The sequence below is a fragment of the Opisthocomus hoazin genome, chromosome 1 (genome assembly GCF_030867145.1).
Source record: "Opisthocomus hoazin isolate bOpiHoa1 chromosome 1, bOpiHoa1.hap1, whole genome shotgun sequence".
Taxonomy (NCBI): domain Eukaryota; kingdom Metazoa; phylum Chordata; class Aves; order Opisthocomiformes; family Opisthocomidae; genus Opisthocomus; species Opisthocomus hoazin.
In genome coordinates, this window is record NC_134414.1 from 148,650,554 (window position 1) to 148,666,805 (window position 16,252).

Here is a 16,252-nt window from a genome sequence, read left to right on the forward strand (position 1 = left end):
GTCTCCTTCTCTGGAGATATTCAAGACCCGCCTGGACAAGGTCCTCTGCGGCCTGCTGTAGGTGACCCTGCTTCGGCAGGGGTGTTGGACTGGATGACCCGCAGAGGTCCCTTCCAACCCCAAACATTCTGTGATGCTGTGATCTGAAGCCTTGTTTAGACGGGAGCACTGCAAACCCCAGCCTCTGAGTTCATGACCTGCCTCCCAGCCTCCTCCGTGGGGAGAAACAGGATTTCTTTCACATGAATCCAGTGACTCCAGACATCTGTAGGGATAGATATGGACTTGATGCACAGAGACCCACATTTCTGTCCACTGAGTTTAGGTCATCGAGATGCAGAAAACTGCAGTCATTAATGTTAGGTGAGATGGATCCTCCATGAACAACCACACAAAAACAACGGCGCTTTGGAAAAGACTCAAAATTTTTATCACAATTCTCATAAAATTCAATGTCCTTCTGAAAGCTCAAGAGCAGGAGGCTATGGTCACTACAGATGACTACCAGCTTTCACTTCAACTAATGAGGTTGATTTCAGGGTTTTTTCCCCCCAACACACTATTATGGATATAAGCTTTGTGAAATATATTCATCTGATTCGTGTCAATCCTAGGGCAGCAGGATAAGATGTGATTTTCTGTTTTGCATGTCCTTGTATAACCACAAACTTAGAGAAAACAGAGCGGTTAATACACATAGTTTCTGTATCTTGCAAAGTTGCCTGACAAACACCTTGGTATCCCAGTTTAAACCAGTTTTGTTGCTAACCACATGGTGTTATGTACGAGAAGCCTATAGGGCACGTGTGGAGTCCAGAACCTTCTATATGACTATGTGTTAGGGACAAGAAGAATCTATGGGAAAGTCCAGAAATTTCTATATGAATATGTATTAACAGACCATATATAAACAGGAGACGGAAACTGTACAGGGTGCGTCTTGGTTGAGCAGAGACTCCCGGTGCACACAGCGCTGTTTGCTTGCCTCTCTATTCGCCTAATAAATTGAATACTTTAATTGAAACCTTGCTTGGGACTAAAACATTTATCACATCTTGAAAATGACCATGAGACATTTAGAAAGTGGATATGGCAAACGGAATATTTTGCATGCAGTGGGAGCTTAAGACTCAAGCTTGAATGCTAGGCTTGATATTACTAAACACAATGCACAACTAAACTTGTAGTAAAGGTCAGTTTCAGGGGAAAAAATGGTTCTATGAAGCTGCTTTTCTCCCTCCTTTTTGTCAGTTCCTAGGAGCTTTTATCCAAGTTCTGATACAACTGATGATTTTCATCCTCTCTTTCTGTTCCCTTCAGATACTGATTGTACTCAGGTACAAAAAGATGTTTACCTACAGAAAATCAAAACAGAGAAAGATTTTTGCTTAAAAAGCAGAGCTGGTGATGGATGCAAACCTGCTTCTCAAATTTCTTGGTTGCAGTGGATGCATTTGGCAGGAGACAAAATAAAAAATGCTTGGGAAATAAGGAGCATGATGTGGGCTCCTGCGTACACAGGGACGTTCCAGGAAATCTGTCTGCGAGGGTCTCTGCAATGGCCAGTGCTTGTTCTGGGCAGCAGAGATGGAGGACACCCTTCCTGCTCCCCTTTCCCCATTTCTCTTGGCCCAATCCCTTGTGCCGAGGTTCATCACCGTCCTCTGACCACCGTGCCAGGGAGCGCAGGTCCTAAAATGTGCTTTTTGATGAGATGAAAATGACCGAGGAAAAAACATTCCTCTGCCAGAAACAGCAACTTTTAAGGGGGCCGATGGACACCTGACGGAAAGCAATGTGCGTATCTCTGTGCACACACGCACGTGTGCACACTTACATCCACAGTACACACACTACATTCCCTCGTACGTGCTGCCTCACGTCGTGGACTGGCGACATGGGCAGTACCAGCAGCGCGCTGTGTTTTCTAGCAGGGTTTGGAGGGCACCCGGAGTCAGGTCGAGAGCGTGTCCTGCCCGAGGACAGCATTGTGGGGAGTTGTTCTTCTCTGTGTGGCTGTGGCTCTCCTGGCTGACGCCTGCTTCCCCACAGGGCTCTGGCACACGGGGGGGGGGGGGGGGACACGTGGCTGCCAGCAGGAGGGCCACCCGGCTCCCCTCACGGCCAACCCCAACCCTCTCCTCCGCCGGGCCCCTGGCGCAGGGCCTGCACCTCCACACACCAACATGGCCGCCCGGCAGCCCCAGGCCTACAGCTCCCGGCATGCCCCGGGAGCCAATAGAACCACCCGGCTGCCCCGGGCCCAGGCCTACAGCTCCCGGCATGCCCCGGGAGCCAATAGAACCACCCGGCTGCCCCGGGCCCCAGGCCTACAGCTCCCAGCATGCCCCGGGGGCCTCTTCCTGCTACCTGACCCTGCCCGGATACCGTCCCCAGCGCGGCCCCGCCCCCCGCAGCCCCATGGCCGCCTCCCCGGGGCTGCCCGGGACCCGGCCCCGGAGTCCTGGGGGAGCGGGGAGGAGGAGGAGGAAAAGGAAAAGAGAGGGGCAGAGGGGGGGCAGGGCAGGGCAGTGGGGTGGCCGCAGAGGGACGGACGGAGGGGAGACCGGGGGGTCTGGGCAGGGAACGGAGGAAGGAGAAGTTGGAGCTGAAGGGTCAGGAAGGAGCAGGAAAGGAGCCCCTGGCTCCGCCGGGAACAAGGTGTGAGCCCTGGTCCAGCGACAGCGCTTCTGCCAGGGAGTGTGGGGGAACTGAGGAGAAAAAGGAAAAACCCAGAGGCCGGAGTTCCTTCTCCTCTGAGCTCACAGGGCCCCCGCAGCCACCGCGCCCTCAGATCTCCCCTTCGGGCGTCGTCGCCTCTCCCGAGCTGCTCCTCCCTCCCGCCATCCCAGGCACTCCCGTGATGTTGGCAGGAACGCGTTCCTTGTTGGGTGTTTTGCTGAGATTGCTGGGTACCAGGGAGGGGACAAAGAGCGGTCACTGGCATTACGTGGGGCTGCTCTGGCCTCCCCCCTGTTTCCTTGTTCGTCTGTGTTGGTTGCTTTGTGGCCACGTTACACAAGAAGTTTAAATATAAGATCAACTCAGAGGAAGCTTTTGACAATGTAATGCACTCAAGGGTCTTTTTTCTCTGGTTGTTGATGACGTGAGGAAACTTACATTGAATATCCGATGAAAGGAAAGCAGCTGGGGACATACGGATGATGAGAGGCCACGCTCTTGTTCCAGCCTCCCTGCAGCACGCTGTGCTCACTCATAACTGTAATGACTTTAACCCTGAACAGCAATCTGCCCCCGCCCAAATCCACATGAGCCAGGAGAAGGGCCATGAAGTACGATAAATAATCTTATCCTTTAGTTCTTTCGATTGTGTTGCACCCCTGGTCTCTGGGCAGAGCTGGTGAGGGTCCACGGGGGCCTTCTGGGCATTCCAGCCCAAACCCTTTGTTGAGAACCCTATCAACAACTTGTGAACTGCATCAAGAAATCTCAAGGATGCTGTGAGTTGCAAAGCAAGGAGGGGAGGGAGATGTTTATTTCAAAATAAAATGGATTTCACCCATTCACATCAATCCTTTTGTTGTCCCAGAGGCGGGATCGTTTACGCGCTGTGCCGTACGCCAAAACACACAGCGAGCTCAGGTTTTGCCTTTATTGCGCATTGGCGCAGGTACGGGTGCTGGGTGATCTCTCCACAGAGCCAGCACACCGCTCAGCAGAGGCCCACGGACCATGTACTCTTACCAAAAACCAGAAGAAATTCCTCGTTACATTCCGATCGGTTCGTGGCGTTACAGCTCACCTTAGAGGTATACTCCTGCCTTCCTTAACTGCACGTGCTCACGCGCTGGGGAGGTGCAGCCTTTTTGGTTCTGAATGGAGGTGGTGGTCGCCATCTCCCCCTGCCGCCTTTACCTTTCTCCAGTTGCCCTGGATTTTTGTGAACTTGGTGCTTCATCGGCAGTCATCCCGCTTTCGGCGCCCTCGGGAATGGATGTTCCTCTTCTATCGCCTGTCAGTGGCCACTCAGCACTTGAAGGCTGACCTCAGGCTGAGGGTTCCCACCTCCTCTCTGGGCAACCCTCTCCAGTGCTTCATGATCCTCACACGGATTTTTGTTTTGATGCCTTATCTCCAGCCTGAATCTCTCTCGTTTCAGGAGATGCCACCGTCTGTCACCCTCCCTCCGGGCAGTGCTGGCAAGAGCCTGTCCCCATCCCCTTGACGCCTTCCCCACAGCCACTGCGCTGTACTGTGACGTGTCCCGACCCCTCCTCTGCTCCGTGCTGAACCAGCCCCATCCCCACAGAGCCTCCTTGCCTGCCCTGAGCCCCTCTGGTTTGTCAGCCTGTCTGCGGGACCCCAAATGGGTCCCAGTGCCCGGAGGAGGCCTGGTGGGTGCTGAGCAGAGGGGATCACCCTTGTGCCCTGTGGCTAGGGGAGAGAGACGGGAGAAAATGCAAGAGACCAAGACAAGTGCTGCTTGTGACTCCCCAGGGGACAAATTAGGCCCCAGCACACGTGTCGGGGGTGGCGATGGGCTGTTGGAATGTCCTGGAGCGAAGGGTTCCGCCGTCAGTTGGGTTCTGGATGGGTTCTGTTGTCAGCAACGGATGGTTCCGATGTCACCTAGCGATGGATTGTGACCAGGAGCCTCTCGCAGCCTATCCCTGGGCACCGAGCCCCAGCCGGCTGGCTCGTGCCCACACTCCAGCTGAGCAGTTCGCGAGGCTGGAGCGTTGAGCACAGCTTTGGTGCTGGTGTCCTGCGTGGGGAGTTGTTCTGTGCTCTCCGCACCCGACCCCAGAGCCGCTGAAGGATTTTCCCCAGCTTTGCCAGCCTCAGGCAGCCGGGGCACCCAGGAGCCGCGCTTGTGGCAGCAGAGGTGAGCTGGGGGGGAAACCTCACCCTGGGCAGCTGGGAGGGTTTCCTTCTTGAGGGACCTGGGCACTTCTTCCACCCCTCCCCAGGCCAGCCAGTGACTGTGGCCTCTCTTCCTTTTCCAGCACGACACCAGCTGCTGCATCGCCCGTGAGAGGGAGCATTTTGTCATCTCCAGCTCCCCCAGCCGACTGCAGCGGGTGGAGAGCATGGCCGCAGAGGTGGGGGACCGCTGCCCAGTGTGCCTGGACAGCTGGGATGATGCCGCCTACGTGATGCCGTGCCTCCACCGCTTCTGTTACCACTGCATCCTGCGGTGGGCTGAGAGCAAGCCCGAGTGCCCCCTCTGCAAGAGGGGGATCCAGTCCATCATACACTCGGTGCAAGCGGATGACGACTTCAAAGAGGTCGTCGTCAGACCATCCGGGCTGGCAGCAGCTGGCACCTGGCAGGCAGGAGGAGCACCCTGGGACCCAGCCACCCAGAGCCCCCCTCGCCCGGTCAGACCCCAGAGAGTAGTGGTGGAGTCGGTGCACAGGGTTGCAGTGGGCGGCCTCCAGCCCAGCACCTGGGCGGACCTCTTCGATGAGCACCCGGCTCTCCTCCAGCGCTTTCTGCCCTGGCTGCAACAGCAGCTGGGGCAGATGTTTGCGGAGGAGCCTTCAACAGCAGCCATGCTGGAGGAACTCATCGTGACCGTCCTGAGCTTCTTCGGGCTGGACGAAGAGGTCCTGGGCCGGATGCTGGAGCCCAGCCTGCAGCACCGCGCGGCGGCATTCGTGCAACACCTCCTCGATGCCGCCGTGCAGCGCTGCAGCCGGGAGGCCCATCGTCTGCTGGGCCTGGAGGGCGGCCCCGCTGCCGAGGGGCGGGAGGGCAGCCCCGCGGGGGCCCCTCGTCCTGCTGCCTCCCGAAGGGGGTCTCCCGCCCCCGGCCCGGCCCCCTCCGGCAGCCCAGCAGCAGCCCACCAAGAGGAGCGTCCCAGCACCTCCACCGCTGCTCTTCGCGGGGGTCCCAGCAGCCCCCCGAACGCCCCCGTTCCCACCCACGGGGAGCAGGAGGGGCCGCACGAGGGGCCGGGGGAGGCCGTGGCAGGGCCCTCCTCTCCCAGCCGGGGCAGGGACCAGCGCCCTGCGGGGCCACGGCGAGCCCCGAAGAGGAGGGCCGCCAGCTCCCACCACCCCTCCCAGCCCCGCAAGAGGCCACTCCGCCGGCACCGCTAGAGCCAGGCCCAGGGGCTGCCAAACCCAGGGCCGGGCCAGCAGCTGGGGCACCTGCCGGCCCGCGACTCCATCACCAGGCTCTCCCTGCTCTAGACCCAGGCTCACGTCACCAGCCGGGGGGTCTCCAGGGCCAGCCCGTGCCCCACCGCTCATCTCCCCAGCCCCGTCCCCCTCCCCACCGCACCCTCTGCCCCACGGCCCGGGGCTCTGCTCTCCTACCAGCCTGCGCTGCCCGCTGCAGCCTCGCGACGGCGGCGCCCAAATCCCTGCTCCTGCACGGAGTCACGGCTTGGGGCTGCTCTCGGCATCACCCCAGGCCCCTGCCCTGCCAAGGCAGGAGCCCCAGCAAGTTCAGCCAGGGGAAGCGCAAAGTCCTGCACCTGGGGAGGGACAAGCCCAGGCTCCAGCACAGCCGGCGGGCTGGGCTGCCTGGCTGGAAAGGAGCTTGGCAGAAGAAGCCCTGCAGGTCCCGGTGGGCACCAAGCTGACCGGGAGCCAACAACGCGCCCTTGCCACAAGGAACACTAACCGTGTCCTGGGCTGCGTCAGGAGGACTGAGGTGAGGAAGGTGAGCCTTCCCCTCCACTTGGCACTGGTGATGCCACAGCCGGAGCACCGCGCCCGCTTCTGGGTTCCCCAGAAGCAGAGAGACAGGCACGTACTGGAGAGAGCCCAGCAAACGGCTGTGAAGATCATTAGGGCACTGCAGCATCTCTCCTCTGAGGAAAGGCTGAGTGAGCTGGGACTGTTTAGCCTGGGAACGAGGAGGCTCAGAGGACATCTCATCAACGCAAAGAAAAGGCCTGAAGGGAGGCTGCAGAGTAGACACAGCCAGGCTCTCTCCACTGGTGCCCAGACACAGGAGAAGGGATACTGAAGAGCAGTCTGGACATGATGCTGGGGCAGCAGCTCCAGCCGTCTCTCTGCTGGAGCAGGCAGCCCTGACAGGATGGCATCCTGAGGCCCATTCCAGCCTCAGCCTTCCTGGGACTCTGTGACAGTACTTGAGCTGTGTATGGAATCCATTCTTAACAACTTCATTTTGGTTCTCTGCATTAAAGAAGGAAAGTAGTACAGTTCTGCTCTGCTGACTCTTATTAGCCATCCTCAGCACACACACCAGGACGGATGGCACAAGTGCAGTTTCTGCTGCGAAGTCAAGGGACTGAAATCTAGGACTACTAGGAAAGACTCAGAACCACTACGCTACAATTTTTGCCTGTCAAGTCGCCGGGGTGTTCAAACAACACGGCTGCATTTTCAGCTGCTCCGTACGCAGCAGCTCCTGCTCCAGCTCCCGAGAGCCACCCCGGTGTGGGATGCGTGGCACAGGTCCCTCTCTTCCCAGCAGCTGCTGAGTCTGTACCGGGACGTCTGAACTGGATGGAGAGTTTCAGAACATGCTGAGGGCCTTCCTGGTCACACTTGTACCACGAGCCATTCCTCCACCATCCCCAGCAGGGGAAGAGCCGAGGGACTGAAGAGGCTGAAGCTGTAGGAACGGAAGATTTTGACAGCTCCGCACACCAAGCACAATCTTAATCATATCACTGCCGTCTCTTTTGTACATCTTTATTTCATGTTGCCTAAGACAAAAACCTCCTCTTTAAACAAAGACATTTACAAACTGCCCTATGAGCTTAAATAGCTCGCTGAATTACATCTTCTTGTATCTTACTGGAAGATTCCATGACAGACTCGCTGCTGGCCAAGGCCAAGCACAACAGTGATGGTGCCAGCGCCTCTGTGACAATGTATTTCAGATGGGGGAAAAAAAACCCTGCAGCAGGAGAGAGGAGTGAGATGATGTGAGAGCAACAACTCTGCAGACACCGAGGTCAGTGAAGATGCAGGGCGAGCAGCTGCTCCAGGTGCCAGAGAAGAGAGCTTTCACCTGCAGCCCGTGATGAAGACCATCGGGAGGCAGACTGTCCCCCTGCAGCCCATGGAGGTCTATGGTGGAGCAGATCTCCACCTGCAGCCCATAGAGGACCCCACACCAGAGCAGGTGGATGTGGGAGAAGTCCTTCCCTGAGGAGGAAGGAGCAGCAGAGACAGCGTGTGATGAACTGACCACAACCCCATTCCCTGTTCCCCTGTGCTGCTCAGGGGGAGGAGTTAGAGAATTCAGGAGTGAAGTTGAGCCCGGGAAGAAGAGAGGGGTGGGGGGATGGTGTTTTTAAGATTTGTTTTTTATTTCTCATTATCCTGCTCTGACTTGATTGGTAATAAATTGAACTAATTTCCCCAACTCGACTCTGTTTTGCCCATGATGGTGACTGGTGAGTGATCTCTCCCTGTCCCTCCCTCAGCCCATGAGCCCTTAGTTGTGTTTTCTCTCCCCTGTGCAGGTGAGGAGGGGGAGTGATAAAGCAGCTTTGGTGGGCACCTGGTCTCCAGCCAGGCTAAAGCATGACAATGGAATACAACATAACATAGAATACGGTCCAAAATGTCAGAAAGGGTAGAAAGTTCCCCAGAACTTCCAGATATGAAGGCCAAAGCTAGGTGGGGGTCAGAGGTATGCACTTGTTTTCCAGTCACTGCTTTTTCCCCAAAAAGGCAGATATCTTCATTCAAGTGATGATGATTTATCCATAAAATAAAAACAAAACATGTCTTCATTCAAGTGATGATGATTTATCCATAAAATTAAAAAAAGAGGTTTCATAACACAAAGACCTCCTTCAACATTAGTCATGATATAACTTTCATTCACCTCGAATCCACGACAAGCCGGTCAACAACAGAATTTGAATCCGAAAGTACCACATGTTCTGTAAAAGTGGATCGTTATTTAAATTACCATTTTTGTACAGTGATAGTAAATTCTCAATTTTTTCCTAGTCTGATCCTTAGCAACATTATTCAGCCTTCAGGTCAAGACATCAAATGCCGTTTACAGCATCGCTCAATACTGACTTAGTTAATGAAGACTTTGATTAAAAACATAAGACACAAGTGCTACTGCGTAAAAAGGAGAAATACACAGTTTTATGAGCTTTTGTAAGTAATATGAGCAATAGGCTTTAAAACATGCCATGATCCTTAATAGAAACTGTAAAAAAAAGCAGAAATTCATAAACAATAAGCCAAAATTGTCTTGCTCACACCTTGTTCCCCACGGAGCCAGGGACTCCTTTCCTGCTCCTTGCCGACCCTTCAGCTCCAGCTTCTCCGACCTCCACTCCCTGCCCAGCCCCCCACTCATTCTCCCCGTCTGTCTGTCCATCTGCCATCCCTCTCCAGCCACCCCACCTCCCTGCCCTGTCCTGCCCTGTCCTGTCCTGGCCCCCCTCTCCTCCTCCTCCTCCTCCTCCTCCTCCTCCTCCTCCTGCTCCATGCCCCCTTGCCCCAGACTCCCCCAGACCCACCAGGCACCGCAGCGCTGGGGCTCGGCAGCACTTGCCAGTGTCTCTCGACCGCTCCGTCCCTCTCACAGCTCCCCCTGCTCCGGCACGGGCTCCCCACGGCCGCAGTCGATACCTCCTGGCGCTGGGATCGGCTGGGGCACGGCCGTGGCGGGACGCAGCCCTGAAGCAGGGCTTTCAGCAAGCGGAGCCGCAGCTCTGGAGCAGAGCCGGCTGCTGGAGCCGCTGCCCCGCACAAGGCCTCGGGCTTATTCACATGAAATCCTGCGCCGCTGTCACGGCCAGTAGCAAAGCGCCTGTGCTTCTACACGCTACAGAAATCTGGGGCATGGTGGAGGGAGTTCAGCCAAGGGCAATGAAGATGACGAAGGGATGGGAGCATCTCCTGTGCGAGGACACACTGGGAGAGCTGGGCCCCTTCAGCCCGGAGGAAGGAGAGCTCTGGGGACCTTAGCAATGCATACCCAACGGGGACAGTAACAATGACAGAGCCAGAGCCCAGTATAAATGCTTATTTGTTATGAGCAGACGCATGTTCCTTTTTGGAAGAGCAATTCCACAAAACAGTGAGGGGATCTGAAGCCTTGTTTAGACGGGAGCACTGCAAACGCCAGCCTCTGAGTTCATGACCTGCCTCCCATTAATGTTAGGTGAGATTGTATCCACCGTGAACAACCACACAAAAACAACGGCGCTTTGGAAAAGACTCAAAATTTTTATCACAATTCTCATAAAATTCAGTGTCCTTCTGAAAGCTCAAGAGCAGGAGGCTAAGGTCACTACGGACGACTACCAGCTTTCTCTTCAACTAATGAGGTTGATTTCAGGGTTTTTTCCCCCCAACACACTATTATGGATATAAGCTTTGTGAAATATATTCATCTGATTCGTGTCAATGCTAGGGCAGCAGGATAAGATGTGATTTTCTGTTTTGCATGTCCTTGTATAACCACAAACTTAGAGAAAACAGAGTGGTTAATACACATAGTTTCTGTATCTTGCAAAGTTGCCTGACAAACACCTTGGTATCCCAGTTTAAACCAGTTTTGTTGCTAACCACATGGTGTTATGTACGAGAAGCCTATAGGGCACGTGTGGAGTCCAGAACCTTCTATATGACTATGTGTTAGGGACAAGAAGAATCTATGGGAAAGTCCAGATATTTCTATATGAATATGTATTAACAGACCATATATAAACAGGAGACGGAAACTGTACAGGGTGCGTCTTGGTTGAGCAGAGACTCCCGGTGCACACAGCGCTGTTTGCTTGCCTCTCTATTCGCCTAATAAATTGAATACTTTAATTGAAACCTTGCTTGGGACTAAAACATTTATCACATCTTGAAAATGACCATGAGACATTTAGAAAGTGGATATGGCAAACGGAATATTTTGCATGCAGTGGGAGCTTAAGACTCAAGCTTGAATGCTAGGCTTGATATTACTAAACACAATGCACAACTAAACTTGTAGTAAAGGTCAGTTTCAGGGGAAAAAATGGTTCTATGAAGCTGCTTTTCTCCCTCCTTTTTGTCAGTTCCTAGGAGCTTTTATCCAAGTTCTGATACAACTGATGATTTTCATCCTCTCTTTCTGTTCCCTTCAGATACTGATTGTACTCAGGTACAAAAAGATGTTTACCTACAGAAAATCAAAACAGAGAAAGATTTTTGCTTAAAAAGCAGAGCTGGTGATGGATGCAAACCTGCTTCTCAAATTTCTTGGTTGCAGTGGATGCATTTGGCAGGAGACAAAATAAAAAATGCTTGGGAAATAAGGAGCATGATGTGGGCTCCTGCGTATACAGGGACGTTCCAGGAAATCTGTCTGCGAGGGTCTCTGCAATGGCCAGTGCTTGTTCTGGGCAGCAGAGATGGAGGACACCCTTCCTGCTCCCCTTTCCCCATTTCTCTTGGCCCAATCCCTTGTGCCGAGGTTCATCACCGTCCTCTGACCACCGTGCCAGGGAGCGCAGGTCCTAAAATGTGCTTTTTGATGAGATGAAAATGACCGAGGAAAAAACATTCCTCTGCCAGAAACAGCAACTTTTAAGGGGGCCGATGGACACCTGACGGAAAGCAATGTGCGTATCTCTGTGCACACACGCACGTGTGCACACTTACATCCACAGTACACACACTACATTCCCTCGTACGTGCTGCCTCACGTCGTGGACTGGCGACATGGGCAGTACCAGCAGCGCGCTGTGTTTTCTAGCAGGGTTTGGAGGGCACCCGGAGTCAGGTCGAGAGCGTGTCCTGCCCGAGGACAGCATTGTGGGGAGTTGTTCTTCTCTGTGTGGCTGTGGCTCTCCTGGCTGACGCCTGCTTCCCCACAGGGCTCTGGCACACGGGGGGGGGGGGGGGGGGGACGTGGCTGCCAGCAGGAGGGCCACCCGGCTCCCCTCACGGCCAACCCCAACCCTCTCCTCCGCCGGGCCCCTGGCGCAGGGCCTGCACCTCCACACACCAACATGGCCGCCCGGCAGCCCCAGGCCTACAGCTCCCGGCATGCCCCGGGAGCCAATAGAACCACCCGGCTGCCCCGGGCCCCAGGCCTACAGCTCCCAGCATGCCCCGGGAGCCAATAGAACCACCCGGCTGCCCCGGGCCCCAGGCCTACAGCTCCCAGCATGCCCCGGGAGCCAATAGAACCACCCGGCTGCCCCGGGCCCAGGCCTACAGCTCCCGGCATGCCCCGGGAGCCAATAGAACCACCCGGCTGCCCCGGGCCCCAGGCCTACAGCTCCCAGCATGCCCCGGGGGCCTCTTCCTGCTACCTGACCCTGCCCGGATACCGTCCCCAGCGCGGCCCCGCCCCCCGCAGCCCCATGGCCGCCTCCCCGGGGCTGCCCGGGACCCGGCCCCGGAGTCCTGGGGGAGCGGGGAGGAGGAGGAGGAAAAGGAAAAGAGAGGGGCAGAGGGGGGGCAGGGCAGGGCAGTGGGGTGGCCGCAGAGGGACGGACGGAGGGGAGACCGGGGGGTCTGGGCAGGGAACGGAGGAAGGAGAAGTTGGAGCTGAAGGGTCAGGAAGGAGCAGGAAAGGAGCCCCTGGCTCCGCCGGGAACAAGGTGTGAGCCCTGGTCCAGCGACAGCGCTTCTGCCAGGGAGTGTGGGGGAACTGAGGAGAAAAAGGAAAAACCCAGAGGCCGGAGTTCCTTCTCCTCTGAGCTCACAGGGCCCCCGCAGCCACCGCGCCCTCAGATCTCCCCTTCGGGCGTCGTCGCCTCTCCCGAGCTGCTCCTCCCTCCCGCCATCCCAGGCACTCCCGTGATGTTGGCAGGAACGCGTTCCTTGTTGGGTGTTTTGCTGAGATTGCTGGGTACCAGGGAGGGGACAAAGAGCGGTCACTGGCATTACGTGGGGCTGCTCTGGCCTCCCCCCTGTTTCCTTGTTCGTCTGTGTTGGTTGCTTTGTGGCCACGTTACACAAGAAGTTTAAATATAAGATCAACTCAGAGGAAGCTTTTGACAATGTAATGCACTCAAGGGTCTTTTTTCTCTGGTTGTTGATGACGTGAGGAAACTTACATTGAATATCCGATGAAAGGAAAGCAGCTGGGGACATACGGATGATGAGAGGCCACGCTCTTGTTCCAGCCTCCCTGCAGCACGCTGTGCTCACTCATAACTGTAATGACTTTAACCCTGAACAGCAATCTGCCCCCGCCCAAATCCACATGAGCCAGGAGAAGGGCCATGAAGTACGATAAATAATCTTATCCTTTAGTTCTTTCGATTGTGTTGCACCCCTGGTCTCTGGGCAGAGCTGGTGAGGGTCCACGGGGGCCTTCTGGGCATTCCAGCCCAAACCCTTTGTTGAGAACCCTATCAACAACTTGTGAACTGCATCAAGAAATCTCAAGGATGCTGTGAGTTGCAAAGCAAGGAGGGGAGGGAGATGTTTATTTCAAAATAAAATGGATTTCACCCATTCACATCAATCCTTTTGTTGTCCCAGAGGCGGGATCGTTTACGCGCTGTGCCGTACGCCAAAACACACAGCGAGCTCAGGTTTTGCCTTTATTGCGCATTGGCGCAGGTACGGGTGCTGGGTGATCTCTCCACAGAGCCAGCACACCGCTCAGCAGAGGCCCACGGACCATGTACGCTTACCAAAAACCAGAAGAAATTCCTCGTTACATTCCGATCGGTTCGTGGCGTTACAGCTCACCTTAGAGGTATACTCCTGCCTTCCTTAACTGCACGTGCTCACGCGCTGGGGAGGTGCAGCCTTTTTGGTTCTGAATGGAGGTGGTGGTCGCCATCTCCCCCTGCCGCCTTTACCTTTCTCCAGTTGCCCTGGATTTTTGTGAACTTGGTGCTTCATCGGCAGTCATCCCGCTTTCGGCGCCCTCGGGAATGGATGTTCCTCTTCTATCGCCTGTCAGTGGCCACTCAGCACTTGAAGGCTGACCTCAGGCTGAGGGTTCCCACCTCCTCTCTGGGCAACCCTCTCCAGTGCTTCATGATCCTCACACGGATTTTGGTTTTGATGCCTTATCTCCAGCCTGAATCTCTCTCGTTTCAGGAGATGCCACCGTCTGTCACCCTCCCTCCGGGCAGTGCTGGCAAGAGCCTGTCCCCATCCCCTTGACACCTTCCCCACAGCCATTGCGCTGTACTGTGACGTGTCCCGACCCCTCCTCTGCTCCGTGCTGAACCAGCCCCATCCCCACAGAGCCTCCTTGCCTGCCCTGAGCCCTTCTGGTTTGTCAGCCTGTCTGCGGGACCCCAAATGGGTCCCAGTGCCCGGAGGAGGCCTGGTGGGTGCTGAGCAGAGGGGATCACCCTTGTGCCCTCTGGCTAGGGCAGAGAGACGGGAGAAAATGCAAGAGACCAAGACAAGTGCTGCTTGTGACTCCCCAGGGGACAAATTAGGCCCCAGCACATGTGTCGGGGGTGGCGATGGGCTGTTGGAATGTCCTGGAACGAAGGGTTCCGCCGTCAGTTGGGTTCTGGATGGGTTCTGTTGTCAGCAACGGATGGTTCCGATGTCACCTAGCGATGGATTGTGCCCAGGAGCCTCTCGCAGCCTATCCCTGGGCACCGAGCCCCAGCCGGCTGGCTCGTGCCCGCACTCCAGCTGAGCAGTTCGCGAGGCTGGAGCGTTGAGCACAGCTTTGGTGCTGGTGTCCTGCGTGGGGAGTTGTTCTGTGCTCTCCGCACCCGACCCCAGAGCCGCTGAAGGATTTTCCCCAGCCTTGCCAGCCTCAGGCAGCCAGGGCACCCAGGAGCCTCGCTCGCGGCAGCAGAGGTGAGCTGGGGGGGAAACCTCACCCTGGGCAGCTGGGAGGGTTTCCTTCTTGAGGGACCTGGGCACTTCTTCCACCCCTCCCCAGGCCAGCCAGTGACTGTGGCCTCTCTTCCTTTTCCAGCAGGACACCAGCTGCTGCATCGCCCGTGAGAGGGAGCATTTTGTCATCTCCAGCTCCCCGAGCCGACTGCAGCGGGTGGAGAGCATGGCCGCAGAGGTGGGGGACCGCTGCCCAGTGTGCCTGGACAGCTGGGATGATGCCGCCTACGTGATGCCGTGCCTCCACCGCTTCTGTTACCACTGCATCCTGCGGTGGGCTGAGAGCAAGCCCGAGTGCCCCCTCTGCAAGAGGGGGATCCAGTCCATCATACACTCGGTGCAAGCGGATGACGACTTCAAAGAGGTCGTCGTCAGACCATCCGGGCTGGCAGCAGCTGGCACCTGGCAGGCAGGAGGAGCACCCTGGGACCCAGCCACCCAGAGCCCCCCTCGCCCGGTCAGACCCCAGAGAGTAGTGGTGGAGTCGGTGCACAGGGCTGCAGTGGGCGGCCTCCAGCCTGGCACCTGGGCGGACCTCTTCGATGAGCACCCGGCTCTCCTCCAGCGCTTTCTGCCCTGGCTGCAACAGCAGCTGGGGCAGATGTTTGCGGAGGAGCCTTCAGCAGCAGCCATGCTGGAGGAACTCATCGTGACCGTGCTGAGCTTCTTCGGGCTGGACGAAGAGGTCCTGGGCCGGATGCTGGAGCCCAGCCTGCAGCACCGCGCGGCGGCATTCGTGCAACACCTCCTCGATGCCGCCGTGCAGCGCTGCAGCCGGGAGGCCCATCGTCTGCTGGGCCTGGAGGGCGGCCCCGCTGCCGAGGGGCGGGAGGGCAGCCCCGCGGGGGCCCCTCGTCCTGCTGCCTCCCGAAGGGGGTCTCCCGCCCCCGGCCCGGCCCCCTCCGGCAGCCCAGCAGCAGCCCACCAAGAGGAGCGCCCCAGCACCTCCACCGCTGCTCTTCGCGGGGGTCCCAGCAGCCCCCCGAACGCCCCCGTTCCCACCCACGGGCAGCAGGAGGGGCCGCACGAGGGGCCGGGGGAGGCCGTGGCAGGGCCCTCCTCTCCCAGCCGGGGCAGGGACCAGCGCCCTGCGGGGCCACGGCGAGCCCCGAAGAGGAGGGCCGCCAGCTCCCACCACCCCTCCCAGCCCCGCAAGAGGCCACTCCGCCGGCACCGCTAGAGCCAGGCCCAGGGGCTGCCAAACCCAGGGCCGGGCCAGCAGCTGGGGCACCTGCCGGCCCGCGACTCCATCACCAGGCTCTCCCTGCTCTAGACCCAGGCTCACGTCACCAGCCGGGGGGTCTCCAGGGCCAGCCCGTGCCCCACCGCTCATCTCCCCAGCCCCGTCCCCCTCCCCACCGCACCCTCTGCCCCACGGCCCGGGGCTCTGCTCTCCTACCAGCCTGCGCTGCCCGCTGCAGCCTCGCGACGGCGGCGCCCAAATCCCTGCTCCTGCACGGAGTCACGGCTTGGGGCTGCTCTCGGCATCACCCCAGGCCCCTGCCCTGCCAAGGCAGGAG